Source organism: Brachyhypopomus gauderio, chromosome 17 (assembly GCF_052324685.1).
Source record: "Brachyhypopomus gauderio isolate BG-103 chromosome 17, BGAUD_0.2, whole genome shotgun sequence".
In the NCBI taxonomy this organism is placed as follows: Eukaryota; Metazoa; Chordata; class Actinopteri; order Gymnotiformes; family Hypopomidae; genus Brachyhypopomus; species Brachyhypopomus gauderio.
The window spans coordinates 1,403,992-1,419,047 of NC_135227.1; the positions used below are offsets into that span (position 1 = coordinate 1,403,992).

Consider the following 15,056-nt stretch of genomic DNA (forward strand, 5'->3'; position numbering starts at 1 on the left):
TGCCTCCTCATTGGTTCATCATAGTCAACTAGAGGTCAACCTGTCACTTTAACATGAGGGGACCTATACCTATATATATGAGGCATAACAAAATAAGACTTTTCAAGCCCTCTAATATTAATAATATTTATTATTATAAAATAATTTTCCTGAGCTGTGTTCAGGTTGCCCTGAGGAACAGGTTTCAGACTTCGCATTTTAAAGAAAGAGTGCATATTTCTCCATTTTACAGCAGGACTCCTCTAACGTAGATGTTTGAAACTGTAGTTCCCAGTGCTGAGGATCTACACTATATTGCCAAAAGTATTCGCTCACCTTCCTTGACTCACATATGAGCTTAAGTGACATCTCATTCCTAATCCATAGGGTTCAATTTGACGTTGGTCCACACTTTGCATCTAGAACAGCTTCAACTCTTCTGGGAAGGCTGTGCACAAAGTTTAGGAGTGTGTTCATGGAGATTTTGATCATTCTTCCAAAAGCGCACTTGTGAGGTCATATACTGATGTTGGAGCAGAAGGCCTGGTCCATCAGATTGTCAGAAACGTGATAGAGAAACGTGATTTGTCACTCCAGAGAACACGCCTTGACTGCTCTAGAGTACAGAGGTGGAGTGCTTTACACCACTGCATCTGATGCTTTGCATTGCACTTGGTGATGTATAGCTTGGATGCAGCTGCTCAGCCATGGAACCCCATTCCATGAAGGTCTCTGCACACTGTTCTTGAGTTAATCTGAAGGCCACATGCATTTTGGATGTCCTCTTTACACAATGTGCTTCAGCATCCGCTGAACCTGCTCCATCAGTTTACCTGGCCTACTACTTAGTGACTGAGTTGCTGTGGTTCACAAACACTTCAATCTTCTTATAATACAGCTGACAGTTGACTGCAGAATATTTTGGAGCAAGGACATTTCAGGACTGGATTTGTTGCACAGGTGGCATCCTATTACAATTTCATGCTGGATTCATTGAACAACCCATTATTTCACAAATACTTTGTAAAAACAGTCTGCATGCAAAGGTGCTTAATTTTATACCCCTGTGGCCAAGGAAGTGATTGAAATACCTCATCCTGATCATTTGGATGGGTGAGCGAATACTTTTGGCAATATAGTGTACTTCTATGCCAAGTCTTATTCTTGTTATTAGCAGTAGTAGTAACAGAAAGAGTTGTAGGCTGGCATTTGTTGCTCTTAAACTGTTGCTGTCTTTCTTTGCTTTCTCTTTTCCCTTTTCTTTGCTGCTTGTTGTGCTTGCCTAAACTATCTCAAATTGTAAAATTGTACTTTTTGTGACTTAGCGTGGAGTCCTTGTTCCAGTTGGTCTAAATGTGGTGCTGGAGGCTTTGGAGGAACGTGGCATTTAGCTCCGCCTCCTCCAGTGCTCCAGTGTCTTCAAAGAGGTCCTGTAGAGAAGTATAACAGAGGCGCGCTGGGTGTTGCAGCTTTATTATTTCTCTTTTCCGTAAGTAGTTAAAGAAACGTTTAGCGATGTCTGGAAGAGGTAAGGGTGGTGACCCATCCTGACCTCTGCACAGGATGTGGAAGATGTTAAAAAAAATGTGGATTAATGAAAATATCATAATTTCTATTGGTGAAAACCGAGCAGATGGAGTTGCTGTACTGTTTAACATTGATGTAGAAATAATTAAGATTCGGTATATTATACCAGGAAGACTGCTGATGGTTGATTGCTATATAAAAAACCAAAAGATTAGAATAATTAATGTGTACACCCCACCAGATAGAGCAGGAAAAATGAGGATCCTTCACAAGCTGTATGAATTATCTGTTGGATACAGTACTATATTATGTGGAGATTTTAACACCACCACACACAGAAATGATAAATTTCCACCTAGCAACTCCATTTCTAGAGAGGGTAAACTGCTGAAAAGGGTTTCAGAAACATGTAAACTCAAAGATTCATTCAGAGAAAAATTCCCGGAAGATTTTGGGTTTACTAGATTTGACAAAAAAATAAAAACTAGAATAGACAGGATCTATGTATCTGACAAAATCCATGTCATGATTTATAAAACTGAATACCTGGTCGAGTCGGATCACCTAGGTGTTTCTGTTAAATTAAGCTTTGACAACAGAGCTCAAATTGGGTATTGGAAATTAAATACAAACTGTTTAAAAAATAAAGAATTAGTTGGTGAATTAACAGACGAAATAAATAGAATTAAGGATCTAAGAGTTTTAACGAAATCAGACAACCACATGTGGGCTATTTTTAAAAAACAAATAACTGCTTTCTTTAAAAGGAAATGCAAAGATCTTAACATTCAAAAAAATGAAAAATATTACTCATTGATTTCAAAATACATAGAACTCCAGACTAAACAGATTAGAGATGAAGAAGAAGAGGAGGAATTATACAAAATCAAATCAGAAATAACGCAGATAAATGATGATCTTACTTTAAATATTCAAATACAAGCCGGTGTAGATACAATTCACTTAGGAAATTTACAAACCATCATCAAACAGTTACAAAAACGCAAAGAAAGTAAGTATATAAAAGGCATTAAGGATGATTTAGGTAATGTGATAACTGATGAAAATGATAAACGGAACTTAATAGCTAAGACATGTCGTGAAGGTTCGACTAGGGTTAACGTCGATGATCATGACATTTTGAAATTTTTAAGCAATTGTAAAATAACACCAAGCATAAACGATGATGGTCTGACAAACCCAATCACCATTAAAGAAGTTTTAACTGCTATATCTGAGTTAAACGTAGGGAAAAGCCCTGGCCCAGATGGCCTTCCATCAGAATTTTATAAATTATGCAGCTCAAACATCGCCGACTTATTGGTTAAAATGTATAACGAAGGTATCAAAACAGGAGAGATGCAAAAAGATTTTTATCATTCTGTTGTCTCCTTGATCTTTAAGAAGGGAAATGAGAATGATTTGGACAACTGGAGACAAATAAGTGTAATGAATATTGATTATAAGATTTTAGCAAAAATTGTGATGAACAGAATGACTAAAACATTACAGAATATAATAGATAGTGAACAAACATGTGCAATTAAAGGAAGATTCATGTGGGATAATCTTGGTATGTTAAGGGAATTGATTACAAACAATATTGGAAGAGAGTTTTTTATTGTTGCCTTAGACCAAAAGAAAGCTTTTGATTTTATATCAAGAGAATATCTGTGGTGTGTGTTAAAATATTATGGCTTTCCTGACAAATTTATTAACATTATTAGATTGCTGTACATGAGATCCAATGTTCAGATTAATGTGAATGGGATTTTAACTGAAGGATTTGAGGTACAGAGAGGGGTTAAACAGGGCTGCCCTTTAAGCGCAGCTCTGTATGTTATTGCAATCAGTCCTCTTTTAAACATTATTAAAAATGATAATAGGCTCCAAGGCGCCCGAACTGCCTCTAACCAAATAATAAAGGTCTCTGCCTATGCAGATGACGTGACTATATTCATCAAAAACCAAACAGAATTAGAGGTGATTAAACAGCTTTTTAAAGAATATGAAAGTGTCTCAGGAGCCAAACTCAATTCAAACAAGACTGAAGTTGTGTGGATGGGTAAAAATCCAGCTCCTCCTTTAGATATGGAGTGCAAAAAAGAGATTAAAATTTTAGGTATAATATTAACAAACGGAAAGTGTGCTGAAGAAAACTGGAAACAGAAAGAAATTGAAGTCCAGAACGAAATTGACTTGTGGAAAGTATCAAATTTTAAAAGTAGAATAAAAATAATTAAAACCTTTGTGCTCTCAAAATTGTTGTTTTTAGCCACTGTCTTTCCACCAGATAAAAAAAACCATTAACAGATTGAACAAAATGTGCGTCAGATTTATCTGGGGCTCAAACAGAGAGGTCACAAAGAGAGAACTATTGTTTAAACCTATTGAGAAAGGAGGCCTGAACGCAATGGAAATGGGAAACAAATTAACGATAGCCTTTTGTAAAAATGTGGCACAGGCTATAGATAGACGCGCAGATTGGGTAGGTGACAGAAAAGACTGGACTAAAAAACGAGGGAGAGGGAGACACAAAATACCTGATTTTAAGCTTTTATATGGTGACTTTATATCAAAACACTCTGAAACCAACATAGACTGGCTAAATATGACAAACAAAGTAATCTATAACAAAATCATAGCAAAAGAATACGGGGGTAATTTTTGTTTTAAATACCTTACACCTAACGAAATGGATGTAGGGATAAAAAACCTCAGATGTAAAGATCTCTCAGAAAATATGAGAGACGTAATGTGGTTGATTGGTGTGGGTAGATTATCAGTCAGGTGCGTTGTGAAATGGAGTTGCTACGTTACCACCAAACTGTGCCCTATAAATGGATGTAACAACGATGAGACTGTTGAGCACCTTTTGCTATATTGTCCCCGCTCAGCAGAGATATGGCAATACATGAAAGAAATCGGGCTTAATATTACCATAAACGAAAAAGCTGTCATGCATGGCATATTCATAGAAACACTTCCAAAAAAAGTTCACAACCTGTTTTGGCTAACAATCTGCATAATAAACAATAAAATTTGGAAAACAAGATGCAAAATGATAATAAACCAGTGCCATATCTCTGCTGAGACGGTTTTTAAACAGATAAAAATCGAATTGAGGAGACAACGGACGGTCGATAGAAGGACAATTAACACACTGCCATGGGACATTTTGGATTTTTGATAGTGAGTAATTGAATGTAAAGGAAAAAAAAAAAAAAAAAAAAAAAGGATGTATGTGTGTATTTTGTTTATTGGTGTATATTCCCACATGTTTTTTTTTTGAATAGCTGTTGAAAATCAATAATAAAGATTCAGTAAAAAGCGTAAGGGTGGTAAAGGTCTTGGGAAAGGAGGCGCTAAGCGTCATCGCAAGGTTCTCCGTGACAACATCCAGGGCATTACTAAACCCGCCATTCGCCGTCTGGCTCGTCGTGGCGGTGTCAAGCGTATCTCCGGTCTGATTTACGAGGAGACCCGTGGTGTGCTCAAAGTGTTCCTGGAGAACGTTATCAGGGACGCTGTTACCTACACCGAACATGCCAAGAGAAAGACCGTCACCGCTATGGATGTGGTTTATGCTCTGAAACGCCAGGGACGCACTCTGTACGGATTCGGAGGTTAAACGCTCAACTCGACACGAAACCAACGGCTCTTTTAAGAGCCACCCATATACTCATTTAAAGAGCTGTTTCATGCGTTTACTGGTAACCACAAGCGTCAATTACTTAAACGCGCACAGAGAACGTTTTGTCCGACTTTGCTTTTTGAACAGAGTTCCCGCGGGGTCTTAAAAAGTCTTAAAATGTCTGAAATTCAAAACTTTAAATTTAAGGCCTTAAAAGACTTAAAAACAGCCAGATTTTCATCCAAGGTCTTAAATCTTATTTAGTCAGGTCTTAAATTTTTACCTTAGTTAATTTTAGAGAAGTGTAGTTTAATCGGAACGTCCGGAAGTCAGTTCTGTGTCGTCTGTGTTTGTGCGGGGTGTGCACGTGTTAATTAAACTACAAAACCCATAATAACCGCAGGCAGGAAACGGCCCTTGCCATGAAAAGCCTTCAGCGGACTCAAGACATCACGCAATTTTGTGCCTCATCCCCGCCGTCTTCTCTATCGTCAGTGCTGGGTCCCGCCGGACTCCACCGCAGTATCACTAGCGCTTCGGCTAATGATATTCGGGCTACATTAGGATCCAGTGATGGCAGTGTTCCCTGATTCTAATATCGCGAAAACTTTTACGTGTGGACCAAACAAACTCGCATATATAGCTAGATTTGGCTTGGCAGACTTCATCAAGTGAGAGTTGATACGCGCGCTTACCGGACCGTATGTGTTAATGTTTGATGAAAACTTTAATTCAACCACAAAATCCAAACAGCTGGATCTTCATGTTCGGTTCTGGAGCAATGGATATGTGCAATCGAGGTACATGGGCTCTCGTTTCATGGGCCATGAAACAGCGCAGGATCTACTAAAACTTATCAAAGTAAGTGATCCTTACTTATGTTCCACTTTTCAATGTGTTAACCATTTTATACAATTAGGCTACAATACAAATAGCCTACATCTCAGAACCATACTGTCCATGGCATTAAGTTAGAGAAATTTTTCAATGCATGCTAAATCCCAGCTAGAGGAAATAAAAATATATTTACTGTGTTAAATCATGTAAAATGTAAAAAAAAAAAAAAAAAAAAAAAAAAAAACACCAAACAGAAAAACAACTACGCCCTGTAGATGGGTTATGTTGTTTTGAAACATGTTCCACTGTCCCATGCTCTGTTTCATGGATTGCACATGGTTTTATTTACATTGATTGTACTGATCTATTGCCTTTTAGTGGGCATATATACATAGGGTAAAAACAGGTAGTGTGTCCCAACGTTTTCAATGTTAACATTAAAATTCATATTCAGCATGGCTAGACAAAGTAAGTTGGTTTCATCGGGATAATAAATAGAAAATAAGGTAGGGGGTTTAAAAAGTTTTGTGTGTTTTAAGATACAGATGGCCTGGGGAAAGAAAATTCTGAGCCGTTATGTAATTAGTTAATTTTATAATTTCATTTATTTCAGTAATTTAAACAAAATGTAACATTTAATACATTTTATCAGCTGCAGGGTGTGAGGATTTTGGTCAAACCATGCCTTAGACATACTGGAAGATAGGCTGAGTCTACATGTTGTTAAATGTATAATGTGTGTATGATTATTTAATTTGATGGTGTACCTCTATCTTTTTATTTCTTATTTTCCAACAAGGAGGTGGAGGCAGAAAACATGCAAGAGGACACAATTGTCACACACAGACTCATATGTGACTATGTCACAAACACAGACTCATATGTGACTATGTCACAAACACAGACTCATATGTGACTATGTCACAAACACAGACTCATATGTGACTATGTCACAAACACAGACTCATATGTGACTATGTCACAATACATGGAGGTGTCACAGGTTCCCCTCACCAAGGAACTCTTAGCATCTGTGGGTCCAGCCCAATCAAAATACTGACTTTTTCTGGATCAGGAACGAATCAGGAAAGAAAAGGAATCCCAGAGCCAGAAAAGAAAGCTGACTGAGCAGTCTTTAGAGGACCTTAAGAAAAGGAAGAAAAGCTTGGAAGATGTGTCCACCTGTCTTGCTAGAGAGGCAGATTCTCTTGCAGAAGAGGCTGAGGGCAAGGCTGGATCCAAGATGGCTCAGCTCCTTTCCAAGTCAAATGCCCTGAGAAGGGCATACAAAGAAAAGCTTGCCCAAGTCAGAATCCTTGAAACTGAGATTGGTACTATAAAGGAAGAATGCAGACATATGTAGGGTGTACATATGTATGTAGATATGCTAGTGTTGTCGGTAAGGTTGCTTGGGTTGAGAATGTTACTATTTTGATTATCTGTTTCAATATTGAATTAATGTAATCCTGTAACTAATCAAAATAAAATGTTTTAAGAGTTTCTGGGATCATTGTATTGTTTCTGGTAATATGTTGTGTTGGTCTTAAATTTAATTTAAAATTTTTTTTTTACATTGAATGAAGAATAATAAGGCAATAATGTTAGCAGTTTTCAAACACATCAATTCAAAGTACAGAACACATTACAGAAGGTGAGGGGTAAACAAATGAGAAGGCCTCCCATTATTCTAATGGATTTACTGTTATTGTAAGAGTTCAGCTGTCTGCTATCTTGTGGATAACTTTTCATAATTTGTTTTCTGTCATATCTTGGTTTCTCAGATTTCATGTACACATTTGCTGACATGGACACAAACAAAACATACTAACAGTGATAATATTACAAAATAATTTTCATTCTTCAATTTTCATTTCATTCTTATTCTTTCTACAGTGGTTCTGTAAAACCAACTATTGCTCCTGACATCTCTGATTCAATGGGTCATTTATGAATGGTTAGGAATGTTATTGTGTTCTTCGTTTTTTGTCGTCTTCCTTCTTTATCAAAACCCAATTCACAAAACCTCTATAAACACAATATTTATTGTCCACAAAAGCAAATGCTGTTCACTGTAAAAACAAAACTCTTGTTTTGCAAAAAATAATAATTATGTATTGTGCATTATATAGATCGTATTGAACCAAGGCTTCCCTGTACAGTTGCTTCATGCGAATTTTGTTGCGTATCAGGATTCGATCACTGGTGTCTATGGTGAATCTACTGTATGTTGGAAATGACACCAAGGACACATCATTTTAAATTGAAGGGCTCATCTCATCCTGCTTACCAGATTTGTTGCCTACACACTTTCTCAAAAACAATTCTCCCTATAGCAATTGATCCTTTACTAAATAAAAAAAAACTCTTCCCTGAACATTTGCTATGTATCCAAGCCATTCAAATGAGCAGTAATCCTACCACTTATCAAAACGACTGAACTTGACAGGCCATTTATTTCAAAGATCTGAGAAAAAGTTTTAGCTTAACAACTAAGCTCATGAATACCTGATTCAGAACCAGTTAAAGGAAATATTTCAGTCAGGGTTTAGGCCTCAACATAGAAATGCTGATCAAAAAAATTCATTCATACTAGATGTGAAAACAGCAATTGTCTTATTTAGCTTCAGAGAATCATTCCTCTGCTGAGTGAACTTGCTCGTTTTGCAGTGAAACAATTAGGTGGCTCTTAAAAGAGCCTTTGTGTTTTTGGGGGCTTTTACTCTGAGCGCTCAGTTTAAGCACGCTCTCCGCGAATCCGACGGGCCAGCTGGATGTCTTTGGGCATGATGGTGACTCTCTTGGCGTGGATGGCGCACAACCCATTATTTCACAAATACTTTGTAAAAACAGTCTGCATGCAAAGGTGCTTAATTTTATACCCCTGTGGCCAAGGAAGTGATTGAAATACCTCATCCTGATCATTTGGATGGGTGAGCGAATACTTTTGGCAATATAGTGTACTTCTATGCCAAGTCTTATTCTTGTTATTAGCAGTAGTAGTAACAGAAAGAGTTGTAGGCTGGCATTTGTTGCTCTTAAACTGTTGCTGTCTTTCTTTGCTTTCTCTTTTCCCTTTTCTTTGCTGCTTGTTGTGCTTGCCTAAACTATCTCAAATTGTAAAATTGTACTTTTTGTGACTTAGCGTGGAGTCCTTGTTCCAGTTGGTCTAAATGTGGTGCTGGAGGCTTTGGAGGAACGTGGCATTTAGCTCCGCCTCCTCCAGTGCTCCAGTGTCTTCAAAGAGGTCCTGTAGAGAAGTATAACAGAGGCGCGCTGGGTGTTGCAGCTTTATTATTTCTCTTTTCCGTAAGTAGTTAAAGAAACGTTTAGCGATGTCTGGAAGAGGTAAGGGTGGTGACCCATCCTGACCTCTGCACAGGATGTGGAAGATGTTAAAAAAAATGTGGATTAATGAAAATATCATAATTTCTATTGGTGAAAACCGAGCAGATGGAGTTGCTGTACTGTTTAACATTGATGTAGAAATAATTAAGATTCGGTATATTATACCAGGAAGACTGCTGATGGTTGATTGCTATATAAAAAACCAAAAGATTAGAATAATTAATGTGTACACCCCACCAGATAGAGCAGGAAAAATGAGGATCCTTCACAAGCTGTATGAATTATCTGTTGGATACAGTACTATATTATGTGGAGATTTTAACACCACCACACACAGAAATGATAAATTTCCACCTAGCAACTCCATTTCTAGAGAGGGTAAACTGCTGAAAAGGGTTTCAGAAACATGTAAACTCAAAGATTCATTCAGAGAAAAATTCCCGGAAGATTTTGGGTTTACTAGATTTGACAAAAAAATAAAAACTAGAATAGACAGGATCTATGTATCTGACAAAATCCATGTCATGATTTATAAAACTGAATACCTGGTCGAGTCGGATCACCTAGGTGTTTCTGTTAAATTAAGCTTTGACAACAGAGCTCAAATTGGGTATTGGAAATTAAATACAAACTGTTTAAAAAATAAAGAATTAGTTGGTGAATTAACAGACGAAATAAATAGAATTAAGGATCTAAGAGTTTTAACGAAATCAGACAACCACATGTGGGCTATTTTTAAAAAACAAATAACTGCTTTCTTTAAAAGGAAATGCAAAGATCTTAACATTCAAAAAAATGAAAAATATTACTCATTGATTTCAAAATACATAGAACTCCAGACTAAACAGATTAGAGATGAAGAAGAAGAGGAGGAATTATACAAAATCAAATCAGAAATAACGCAGATAAATGATGATCTTACTTTAAATATTCAAATACAAGCCGGTGTAGATACAATTCACTTAGGAAATTTACAAACCATCATCAAACAGTTACAAAAACGCAAAGAAAGTAAGTATATAAAAGGCATTAAGGATGATTTAGGTAATGTGATAACTGATGAAAATGATAAACGGAACTTAATAGCTAAGACATGTCGTGAAGGTTCGACTAGGGTTAACGTCGATGATCATGACATTTTGAAATTTTTAAGCAATTGTAAAATAACACCAAGCATAAACGATGATGGTCTGACAAACCCAATCACCATTAAAGAAGTTTTAACTGCTATATCTGAGTTAAACGTAGGGAAAAGCCCTGGCCCAGATGGCCTTCCATCAGAATTTTATAAATTATGCAGCTCAAACATCGCCGACTTATTGGTTAAAATGTATAACGAAGGTATCAAAACAGGAGAGATGCAAAAAGATTTTTATCATTCTGTTGTCTCCTTGATCTTTAAGAAGGGAAATGAGAATGATTTGGACAACTGGAGACAAATAAGTGTAATGAATATTGATTATAAGATTTTAGCAAAAATTGTGATGAACAGAATGACTAAAACATTACAGAATATAATAGATAGTGAACAAACATGTGCAATTAAAGGAAGATTCATGTGGGATAATCTTGGTATGTTAAGGGAATTGATTACAAACAATATTGGAAGAGAGTTTTTTATTGTTGCCTTAGACCAAAAGAAAGCTTTTGATTTTATATCAAGAGAATATCTGTGGTGTGTGTTAAAATATTATGGCTTTCCTGACAAATTTATTAACATTATTAGATTGCTGTACATGAGATCCAATGTTCAGATTAATGTGAATGGGATTTTAACTGAAGGATTTGAGGTACAGAGAGGGGTTAAACAGGGCTGCCCTTTAAGCGCAGCTCTGTATGTTATTGCAATCAGTCCTCTTTTAAACATTATTAAAAATGATAATAGGCTCCAAGGCGCCCGAACTGCCTCTAACCAAATAATAAAGGTCTCTGCCTATGCAGATGACGTGACTATATTCATCAAAAACCAAACAGAATTAGAGGTGATTAAACAGCTTTTTAAAGAATATGAAAGTGTCTCAGGAGCCAAACTCAATTCAAACAAGACTGAAGTTGTGTGGATGGGTAAAAATCCAGCTCCTCCTTTAGATATGGAGTGCAAAAAAGAGATTAAAATTTTAGGTATAATATTAACAAACGGAAAGTGTGCTGAAGAAAACTGGAAACAGAAAGAAATTGAAGTCCAGAACGAAATTGACTTGTGGAAAGTATCAAATTTTAAAAGTAGAATAAAAATAATTAAAACCTTTGTGCTCTCAAAATTGTTGTTTTTAGCCACTGTCTTTCCACCAGATAAAAAAAACCATTAACAGATTGAACAAAATGTGCGTCAGATTTATCTGGGGCTCAAACAGAGAGGTCACAAAGAGAGAACTATTGTTTAAACCTATTGAGAAAGGAGGCCTGAACGCAATGGAAATGGGAAACAAATTAACGATAGCCTTTTGTAAAAATGTGGCACAGGCTATAGATAGACGCGCAGATTGGGTAGGTGACAGAAAAGACTGGACTAAAAAACGAGGGAGAGGGAGACACAAAATACCTGATTTTAAGCTTTTATATGGTGACTTTATATCAAAACACTCTGAAACCAACATAGACTGGCTAAATATGACAAACAAAGTAATCTATAACAAAATCATAGCAAAAGAATACGGGGGTAATTTTTGTTTTAAATACCTTACACCTAACGAAATGGATGTAGGGATAAAAAACCTCAGATGTAAAGATCTCTCAGAAAATATGAGAGACGTAATGTGGTTGATTGGTGTGGGTAGATTATCAGTCAGGTGCGTTGTGAAATGGAGTTGCTACGTTACCACCAAACTGTGCCCTATAAATGGATGTAACAACGATGAGACTGTTGAGCACCTTTTGCTATATTGTCCCCGCTCAGCAGAGATATGGCAATACATGAAAGAAATCGGGCTTAATATTACCATAAACGAAAAAGCTGTCATGCATGGCATATTCATAGAAACACTTCCAAAAAAAGTTCACAACCTGTTTTGGCTAACAATCTGCATAATAAACAATAAAATTTGGAAAACAAGATGCAAAATGATAATAAACCAGTGCCATATCTCTGCTGAGACGGTTTTTAAACAGATAAAAATCGAATTGAGGAGACAACGGACGGTCGATAGAAGGACAATTAACACACTGCCATGGGACATTTTGGATTTTTGATAGTGAGTAATTGAATGTAAAGGAAAAAAAAAAAAAAAAAAAAAAAAGGATGTATGTGTGTATTTTGTTTATTGGTGTATATTCCCACATGTTTTTTTTTTGAATAGCTGTTGAAAATCAATAATAAAGATTCAGTAAAAAGCGTAAGGGTGGTAAAGGTCTTGGGAAAGGAGGCGCTAAGCGTCATCGCAAGGTTCTCCGTGACAACATCCAGGGCATTACTAAACCCGCCATTCGCCGTCTGGCTCGTCGTGGCGGTGTCAAGCGTATCTCCGGTCTGATTTACGAGGAGACCCGTGGTGTGCTCAAAGTGTTCCTGGAGAACGTTATCAGGGACGCTGTTACCTACACCGAACATGCCAAGAGAAAGACCGTCACCGCTATGGATGTGGTTTATGCTCTGAAACGCCAGGGACGCACTCTGTACGGATTCGGAGGTTAAACGCTCAACTCGACACGAAACCAACGGCTCTTTTAAGAGCCACCCATATACTCATTTAAAGAGCTGTTTCATGCGTTTACTGGTAACCACAAGCGTCAATTACTTAAACGCGCACAGAGAACGTTTTGTCCGACTTTGCTTTTTGAACAGAGTTCCCGCGGGGTCTTAAAAAGTCTTAAAATGTCTGAAATTCAAAACTTTAAATTTAAGGCCTTAAAAGACTTAAAAACAGCCAGATTTTCATCCAAGGTCTTAAATCTTATTTAGTCAGGTCTTAAATTTTTACCTTAGTTAATTTTAGAGAAGTGTAGTTTAATCGGAACGTCCGGAAGTCAGTTCTGTGTCGTCTGTGTTTGTGCGGGGTGTGCACGTGTTAATTAAACTACAAAACCCATAATAACCGCAGGCAGGAAACGGCCCTTGCCATGAAAAGCCTTCAGCGGACTCAAGACATCACGCAATTTTGTGCCTCATCCCCGCCGTCTTCTCTATCGTCAGTGCTGGGTCCCGCCGGACTCCACCGCAGTATCACTAGCGCTTCGGCTAATGATATTCGGGCTACATTAGGATCCAGTGATGGCAGTGTTCCCTGATTCTAATATCGCGAAAACTTTTACGTGTGGACCAAACAAACTCGCATATATAGCTAGATTTGGCTTGGCAGACTTCATCAAGTGAGAGTTGATACGCGCGCTTACCGGACCGTATGTGTTAATGTTTGATGAAAACTTTAATTCAACCACAAAATCCAAACAGCTGGATCTTCATGTTCGGTTCTGGAGCAATGGATATGTGCAATCGAGGTACATGGGCTCTCGTTTCATGGGCCATGAAACAGCGCAGGATCTACTAAAACTTATCAAAGTAAGTGATCCTTACTTATGTTCCACTTTTCAATGTGTTAACCATTTTATACAATTAGGCTACAATACAAATAGCCTACATCTCAGAACCATACTGTCCATGGCATTAAGTTAGAGAAATTTTTCAATGCATGCTAAATCCCAGCTAGAGGAAATAAAAATATATTTACTGTGTTAAATCATGTAAAATGTAAAAAAAAAAAAAAAAAAAAAAAAAAAACACCAAACAGAAAAACAACTACGCCCTGTAGATGGGTTATGTTGTTTTGAAACATGTTCCACTGTCCCATGCTCTGTTTCATGGATTGCACATGGTTTTATTTACATTGATTGTACTGATCTATTGCCTTTTAGTGGGCATATATACATAGGGTAAAAACAGGTAGTGTGTCCCAACGTTTTCAATGTTAACATTAAAATTCATATTCAGCATGGCTAGACAAAGTAAGTTGGTTTCATCGGGATAATAAATAGAAAATAAGGTAGGGGGTTTAAAAAGTTTTGTGTGTTTTAAGATACAGATGGCCTGGGGAAAGAAAATTCTGAGCCGTTATGTAATTAGTTAATTTTATAATTTCATTTATTTCAGTAATTTAAACAAAATGTAACATTTAATACATTTTATCAGCTGCAGGGTGTGAGGATTTTGGTCAAACCATGCCTTAGACATACTGGAAGATAGGCTGAGTCTACATGTTGTTAAATGTATAATGTGTGTATGATTATTTAATTTGATGGTGTACCTCTATCTTTTTATTTCTTATTTTCCAACAAGGAGGTGGAGGCAGAAAACATGCAAGAGGACACAATTGTCACACACAGACTCATATGTGACTATGTCACAAACACAGACTCATATGTGACTATGTCACAAACACAGACTCATATGTGACTATGTCACAAACACAGACTCATATGTGACTATGTCACAAACACAGACTCATATGTGACTATGTCACAATACATGGAGGTGTCACAGGTTCCCCTCACCAAGGAACTCTTAGCATCTGTGGGTCCAGCCCAATCAAAATACTGACTTTTTCTGGATCAGGAACGAATCAGGAAAGAAAAGGAATCCCAGAGCCAGAAAAGAAAGCTGACTGAGCAGTCTTTAGAGGACCTTAAGAAAAGGAAGAAAAGCTTGGAAGATGTGTCCACCTGTCTTGCTAGAGAGGCAGATTCTCTTGCAGAAGAGGCTGAGGGCAAGGCTGGATCCAAGATGGCTCAGCTCCTTTCCAAG

At 37.2% G+C, this 15,056-nt stretch overlaps 2 long non-coding RNA genes across 2 annotated transcripts; both read left to right on the top strand.

Moving 5' to 3' along the window:
• Positions 1-5,146: 5,146 nt before the first annotated feature.
• On the top strand, positions 5,147-6,966 carry LOC143480617 (uncharacterized). Its single transcript, XR_013121856.1, has 2 exons — positions 5,147-6,001; positions 6,777-6,966. It is a non-coding gene; the product is annotated as an uncharacterized LOC143480617 (long non-coding RNA).
• Positions 6,967-12,962: 5,996 nt separating this feature from the next.
• Positions 12,963-14,781, top strand: LOC143480616 (uncharacterized). Its single transcript, XR_013121855.1, has 2 exons — positions 12,963-13,817; positions 14,592-14,781. It is a non-coding gene; the product is annotated as an uncharacterized LOC143480616 (long non-coding RNA).
• The last annotated feature ends 275 nt before the right edge of the window (positions 14,782-15,056 follow it).